The sequence below is a fragment of the Panulirus ornatus genome, chromosome 48 (genome assembly GCF_036320965.1).
Source record: "Panulirus ornatus isolate Po-2019 chromosome 48, ASM3632096v1, whole genome shotgun sequence".
NCBI classification, from domain to species: Eukaryota; Metazoa; Arthropoda; class Malacostraca; order Decapoda; family Palinuridae; genus Panulirus; species Panulirus ornatus.
The window spans coordinates 1,558,727-1,566,910 of NC_092271.1; the positions used below are offsets into that span (position 1 = coordinate 1,558,727).

The 8,184-nt window shown below is 42.4% G+C and overlaps 1 pseudogene; it reads right to left on the reverse strand.

Annotated features, from left to right (window-relative positions):
* LOC139764050 (protein O-mannosyl-transferase TMTC1-like) overlaps nucleotides 1-8,184 on the reverse strand; it is a 571,510-nt pseudogene that overhangs the window by 375,917 nt on the left and 187,409 nt on the right.

Consider the following 8,184-nt stretch of genomic DNA (forward strand, 5'->3'; position numbering starts at 1 on the left):
TCTGGCAGCGGATGGAACCATGGAAGCGGAAGTGAGTCACAGGGTGGCGGAGGGAGCGAAAGTTCTGGAAGCGTTGAAAAATGTGTGGAAGGCGAGACCATTATCTCGGAAAGCAAAAATGGGTATGTTTGAAGGAATAGTGGTTCCAACAATGTTATATGGTTGCAAGGGGTGGGCTATCTACAGAATTGTGCGGAGGAGAATGGATGTGTTGGAAATGAGATGTTTGAGGACAATATGTGGTGTGAGGTGGTTTTATCGAGTAAGTAATGAAAGGGTAAGAGAGATGTGTGGTAATAGACAGAGTGTGGTTGAGAGAGCAGAAGAGGATATTTTGAAATGGTTTGGTCGCATGGAGAGAATGAGTGAGGAAAGAATGACCAAGAGGATATATGTGTCGGAGGTGAAGGGAACGAGAAGTGGGAGACCAACTCGGAGGTGGAAAGATGGAGTGAAAAATATTTTGAGCGATCGGGGCCTGAACATGCAAGAGGGTGAAAGGCGTGCAAGGAAAGAGTGAATTGGAACGATGTGGTATACCTGGGTCGACGTGCTGTCAATGGATTGAACCAGGGCATGTGAAGCCTCGGGTAAACCATGGAAAGTTTTATGGGGCCTGGATGTGAAAAAGGAGCTGTGGTTTCGGTGCATTATACATGACAGCTAGAGACTGAGTGTGAACGAATGTGGCCTTCCTTGTCTTTTCCTAGCGGTACCTCGCGCGCATGCAGGGGGAGGGGGTTGTCATTTCATGTGTGGCGGGGTGGCGACGAGAATGAATAAAGGCATCAAGTATGAATCATGTACATGTGTATAAATATATATGTCTGCGTATGTATATATATGTATATGTTAGAGTGTATAGGTATGTATATGTGCGTGTGTGGACGTGTATGTATATATATTTGTATGTGGGTGGTTTAGGCCATTCTTTCGTCTGTTTCCTTGCGCTATCTCGCTAACGTGGAAGACAGCGACAAAGTGAAATAGTAAAATAAGTCTTAGATGGAAAGAGAAGCCGTATATCAACCATATATGGATCAAGACAGAGGACTATCATAAGGAGATAGATAAGGAGGTTTTGTTGGAAGATGAATTCAGATGATAGAAAAAGATATTTCAAATTGTCTTTATAACTTTTTCTCTAATATTTATGACGTTTTGAAACTTTAATTGGAGCCTCAGTTTTCCTCGTTCCCACTTTTTGCATGAACGGAAAACTGATTCGTTCGTTATATTATCTACATATAAATTTATGCAACATATAATGACTATTTCGATGGTTTTCAATTACTTTATCATTGTGATCTGAAGCTGCAATACTATGAATGTAAACTGAGTTGATGCAGAACGATACATGAGTCATTCCCTCTGAATGTGACTACCAGGACACACTGGTTCAATGATCCAGAAACTGCTTTTTATCTACGTCACGTCGTCCTCTCAATCATAGGGAGAGTATGTGTGTAAGTAAACACACACAGAAGTAATGACATGTTACATGTATGTACGAGGTTACGTGACGAGGCAACACGAGTGTAAAACTCTCTTCCCGTAACGCATGAATCCTAATCACACAGTTTGGTGAAACAGCTGTACTCACTCCTATGCAAGGCCTTGGGATCCACTAGCACAGTTCAGTTAACTAACTCGACAGACTTAGTCAGGACGACACATAATGTGGGCCTTGGAAATGGCATTTCAGTAACTTGTCTGGCCAATGTAACCATCTGTACATGATTTACATTTGACGGATAAACTCTCCAAATTTTCGGATAATTTGGCCTACATTTACCTTAGGTCTTTGTGATAATGTTATTGTAATGGAAGGCAACACGAATAGCACTGTCTTTTTGTGCCTGTATTACATTAACTAGGTCAGAAAATATATAATGTCTTCCTGTCTTTCCAGTAAGCATTGTTCAGAAACCCCTAAAGGTACGTCTTATATGGTAGCATTTATCCTCTAACCTTTTGGAATCACATATACGTAATGCTCATAAAAACATAGACATAACAACACACATTTTTACAGAAGAATCATGTACTGAAAAATAATGTCTACAGCTCTCAGTGTTGGTAAGCCTTCTGTAGATCTTGTAGAATAAGTGATCAGATTCCCTAGGTATAAACACATCAAGAAACGACAATTTGCCTTCATTTTCCCACTCAATCTTGAGGTCGACGATGGGATGAATGTTATTTGATTCACCGAAGAAAACATCACAATCTTGGGAGGATGGCCACAGGGACCACACATCATCTACGTATCTAAGCCGACTTTTTAGATACTTTTGGGTATATTGCCGATGTCACCTTTGTCAAAGCTGTATCACTGGGAGTGATGATTCGTGAGAAAACTTTTTGTTTCTCAGAAATTACATTTCCAAGCTGCTGGAAGAAACGCAGCCTTGTACTTTAAGACAGTTTAAAGAGGCTTTGGGTAACACCAGAACTCCTTCATAGCAACACATGCATATGCACCACGGGTCAGACTCGAACATTGGGAAGGTGTTCGGCCATCTCGGCTCCACATAGATGAAAACGTATAGCACCAGTCACCCAAGACACAGCCATCACAGATTAAAGTCTATGTTATCCTCACCCAGCTGAGGCTTGGACACTGTTTTGATATCATGTTGGCAAATTTTCAGATGTTAACGATTTTGTTGTAATAGCCAGGAGGGGTTGAGGATATCTGTAAGTGCAATCATCGACAAATGCAAATGAGCCATTGTGTTTTATGTTGTTGGGGCTTGTAGCAGGAAAGTTAATCAAGGTTTTGAATTGCATTGCTTCTGCCAGTGGAAGTGAAGTTAAGCAGTTTTTGCGGGAATGATTATGTTTAAGTTTCCAATGGTAGATAGCAACATATTCAGTGTTGAATTTTGCCATGATATTCCCAAAGGGCGAGAAAAGTGAGAGACAGACAGACAAATAGGCAGACTTCCACATTAAGAAATGATAGCGCAATTCGTGAGGGAATTTCATGGATTCTTTTGATCTTATAACGGAACTTCAGGATTTGAAATTAATCTCCTAAGCAAAGTATCTGCTCTTGTGGATGTAATTCTTCGTTTCTGATTAGATTTGTCTTTTTTAAATCTTTGAGATTACTATCTGAAGATGAATTAACTTCACTTTACATTACTTTCTCTTCAGTATATTTTTCCTTCAACAGCTTCATTTACCAGGATAGAGCAGCTAGACAAGCAAATAAGGTTAGACATTAATGAGGCAGCTCAGAAATGCACAAGACCCACATCCCGCATGGACAGAGCAGATTACAAACTTACCTTAAGGACATCAACAGAAAAAATAAAGCACTGATTGAATGGACCGAGAAAAAACAAGGATAAATGACGTGTACTGAGAGTACCTACCTGAAGGTGAGGATGGTGAAGGGTCGGTAGGACTTGTGGGAGAGTGGGTCGGCCATGGGCTTGCCCCAGTAATCGTTGAAGAACACATGGGAGAGCGGGTTAGTTCCCAGAACGTCCGGATTTGTTTTGATGGCGCTGACGTCGTCGTGCACGAAGTCTCCCGTCAGACCATTGACGTAGACCAGAACCCCCGCCACCCACACCGTCATGTACAGCCAGGTGGGCGGCGGGTCCTCGCTCTCACTGCTCTCTCCATGGCTCCGTGACGACCAGGACGAACAAGAAGGTGTGTAGGAGGAGGCAGAAGTAGTACAGGATTTTTGTCTTCCTCTCGGCGTGCACTGACAAAAACATTCTTCACCTCCGTCCATGATGTTCACACTCTTGACTGCCTCACTGAGGCAAAGACTTGTCTTGTAGCTTTACTAAGATCACGTCATCTAAGGGAGGCGTCTCCTCGTGTCTTGTTGTAGCTGTACTTGGGTCACGTCATCTAAGGGAGGCGTGTGTAGTTCAGGTGTGAGATAACATAACGTCTCGTTCACTAACTTGGCCAGACTGAGCTTCGATAGTACTCAGGCTGCCCAACTATGCCAGGCCACCAGCCCAGGGACACAGTGACACTGGCAACACCTCAGGCTCACTATTCGCTTGCACTACGTCACTTATAGGCGTCATCATGGCCTTCAATATGTATTTCTTTACCAAAAGTTTTCTAAATCTTATGAAAATGAACGTTTCTTTATTTGAAACCTGAGAAGAAAGATTTAAATCACAATTAGATAACATAGTATTTCTGTACAATGAAAATTGTTAAACACAAGAAGAAAATGCTCATGATATACACTAGTGTTATCCAAACTGGGGTACGCGTACCTCTGGGGGTACGTATCCCCCTGTGGGGGCGAGTACCCTTGCGGGTACGCAGCGTTGTTCAAAGGTTTACGTGAGAGGACAGAGAAATATTTTCTTCAAACCGTATCACATGTAGGTCATGTGGCATCTTGGATCAGTAACTTTACAGAGCATGTGCATGTGTGTGTGTGTGTGTGTGTGTGTGTGTGTGTGTGTGTACATGGGGGATTGTTTAATAGTATAGAACAATTGAATTACCACAACACTTATGCAATTTCCAACGTAAGTGAATGACAAGATAACAGAATAAGCATTAAAATGAACGAGAAAGAAATTGAAGGAAGATGGGAGTAAGATGGTGGAGGGAGAGGACACAGGAGAGGACGTGTACAGGAACAGTGCTGATCTCCTCGCTCGCGTCACTCCTGCTCAGTGTTGTCTTAGGAGTGAAAGTGTGAACATCTCTTCCTCACATTCACATGTAAGCCTACATAAGACACAGTTGTTTCTTTAACAACAAGAAATAGGGATGGATGGTTCAGACGTGACCACTGTAGCAGCTGCAGCAGCCACCATGCAAGTGAAGGTAATCAAGAAACTGTGAAGAAGACGAAAGCAGACCGACTTAAACATAGGCAATAAAAGGAAGATTATTTCATGATTTTGGGATTTACTTCCTCGAATTCTGATCCTCGAGAAGCTTTATACTTCTTGTGTGAGGAGAGGTTGACCAACAGTAGTATGATACCAGCTCACCTCCAACGTCAGCTTAACACAAAACATCTGTGTCATGTTGGCAAACCGACGAAATTTTATGAAAAAAAAAAATTCTAATCTTAAATGTTAACAGACAACAGTTAAGAAAACCTCCACAGCATCAAGAAAAGTTCTGGAAGCTTATTTAGCTGTAACTTTATTAGCTACTAAATCTGAAAAAAAATTTACTATAGCTGAGAACTGATATTGCCAGCTGCAGTTGTGATGGCTGCAGAAATGCAAGATAAAAAGGCAGCTGACCAACTAGAGGTTGTTCCTTCGTCACACCAAACTGTTTCTCGAACGTAAATGAAATGAGTTCAGATATCATTGATCAAGTTGTGAATATGCTGATAACAAGCCAGTCCTGTTCACTCCAACTTGAATCGACTGACGTCAGTGGACGGGCTCAACTTGTCTCATTTGTGAAATATTGACGGACATGAAATAAATAAATATGTACTTTTTGCAAAAAAATTAAACACACAACTGTGGAAGCCATTTTCAATGTCATTAATCAGTTCTGCTCTGAACAATGGATTAGCTGGTTATCTTGCATAACTTTGTGTACAGACTGCTGCATCCATGACCAGGAAAGTGAAGGTATTCGTTGTATGGATTAAGAAGGAACATCCTGATGTGGAGTGCAGTCATTGCATCACTCACAGAGAATCATAAGCATCCAAAAAAATGAGTTCAGAGTTGCATGGGATGTTGAATGATGGTGTCAAAGTAGTCCACTTGATGCTCGCCTGTTTTACAGACTGCACACACACAGGTGTGCTAGCTGTCGACAGGGAGGGTACTCACCAGGCTGGTCGAGTAGCCAGATGAGGTAGGCCCCTTCTTATCACAGCTTGGATCTCCTTTTGCCAACTCGGCTTGCACAACTGGCATATCTTGTTGATATATTTAGCAAACTGAATGAATCCAATATGTCTCTGCCGAGCAATGATACAAATATTCTCAACTCACGTGATAGATTTGGTGGTTTTCAAAAGACTACAGAACTGTGGAAGGAAATATGCTCAGGGGGATATTGTACGTGTTTTCCTCTGTCAGATGATTATTTTTCCAGTAAGAATGATGTGAGAGAGAGACTGTGTAATCAGTTATTGTGGAACATTTGACCAACCTTATCTGTGATTTTAAATCTTACTTTCCTGACATATAAGAGAGATCTGTACAGCTGGACTGGGTTACAAATCCTTTCCTCGTGTCTGACAATAAAGAAACTTCCTCTCTGCCTTCATGAGGCGCTGTGAGGAGTGTGTTCAGACCGTCATGTTGCCTCAAACTGAATGTGAAAGCTCAACCCTCACACGATGCTGGAGCTGTGTGGAGGATTTCCCACCCTGACCCAGTAAAGAAAGCTTTGGAAAACATTCTGCCTTGTGGGTCTGCCTACCTTTGTGAAGGATCTTCCTCTGCGATGAGCATCATCGAGTCAAAGCAAAGAGACAAACTAAAATGTCAACCTGGAACTAAGGCTGGTCACTGCAGTCGCCTCTCTACCGCCCAGAATGACACAGTCATCAGTGAACATCAACTCGACACTTCACACGGAGTTGTAGATCATTTTCAAGTAATCTCAGGTTATTTCGTTGGTCGTTTTCCTTTAATACACTGAATAATAATTCATTGTCCAGTGCTCATATCATGCAAACTTTTAATGTAATTTGTATCGTTCTTCCAAATAATGAGTTTAATCGGTCATGGGCAAACTTAATGGTAGAGGAAAGTAACAAGGGGTACAAGAGGAAAACAAGTTTGGGCAACATTGTATAATACATTAATGTTTGCCACAAAGATACAGTTGCCTGTATTCTATGTCATTTCATTTACTCATCTATTTTCTTGCTGTATCAGTATGGAGACATGAGGCAATGAGCTGAGTGACATGCACATCTGAGCCCCATAACGGTAACATCTGACCCTTGTAAGCGTGAACATGTGAACTTCAATATGTGAACATTGGAACTCCTTGACAGAGACACCAGTGTTGTACGACATGTCTTTCCTCCTTGACGTGAGGATCTGAGCCCAGCAATGATCAAGTCATCGTACGACAGTGGATAACTGAGCCGCATGATATCACATGTTAACTCAGTGACGTGAACATCAGAGCTCAGAGACGGGGTCATTTTAGCCTCTCTGTACAGTTTTTAAGCTCTTTGCTGTAAACATATGAGCCTCGTGATGGAGTCACATTTTCAGAGGGCTCTCTGCACCGTCCAGTCTGTCACCGTCTGTGTTTTTGTCAAATGACACGACAACCTCCATTTTTGACTCATGTCTCATTGCTGCTAAACATGCGAGGTCTGCTTCCCCGATACCAGTGCACGGGAGGTGATAAATCAGTGGTCGTTTTTGCTAGACCTTCTGTCATGGCGTGTGTACACATCTTGCTGAACTTCAGGCGCCTCGAGGTTCTGGTCCTTCTGAATTTCAGTTACATCAAGGCCGTTCCTGAGTACCCCAGTCCTGCTGAGAATTTAGTACATCAAACTTTCCGTAGGATGACGTAGACCAAGTGAGGGACAACCTCTGAAGATGTCATCTCACAGCAACTGTATCAATAGAACACGATATGTGGGAAGATCCATCTTTTTGTGGATAACGTTTTTGTTAGATAATGAAAATGAGTCTCATCACCGTCTCCGTCCCTGAAACATCAAGGATGATAATCCTACAGCCAACTTGGCCAGCTCCCAACACCAAACTACCATCTGGCGCAACTGCAAGTGTATCTCACGTTAACATTGGCGACAGAGACCCAGATATCCTGAAACTTTCACGATTATATACAGCTCTGTACCGTGGAGGGAGGGAAGGGGGAAACGGGTGATAGGAAAAATGGGGCAGAGAAAGGGAGGAATGGAAAGGAAACGGAAACAGGAAATGGAAGAGGAGTGAGAATGAAAGGAACTATTGAAAAAAAATGCAGGACTTGGGGATGTGTTGTTGAAGATATTGAAGTGGAGGCGGAATGGAAGGGGCAAAAAGTTACTTGAGGACAGACACGTCCTTTGAGAACAATAGCTTTGGAGGCAGTGGAAGACTACAAACACAAGGCAGCAAAGAATGATTGGAATGGATGACGGCACGTGAGAGTTCTGGAAGCAAAGAAGAGCAGATATTGAAGACAGCGTGTATTGGGGGATTATAAGGCGGAACAGCTGGAGAAGAT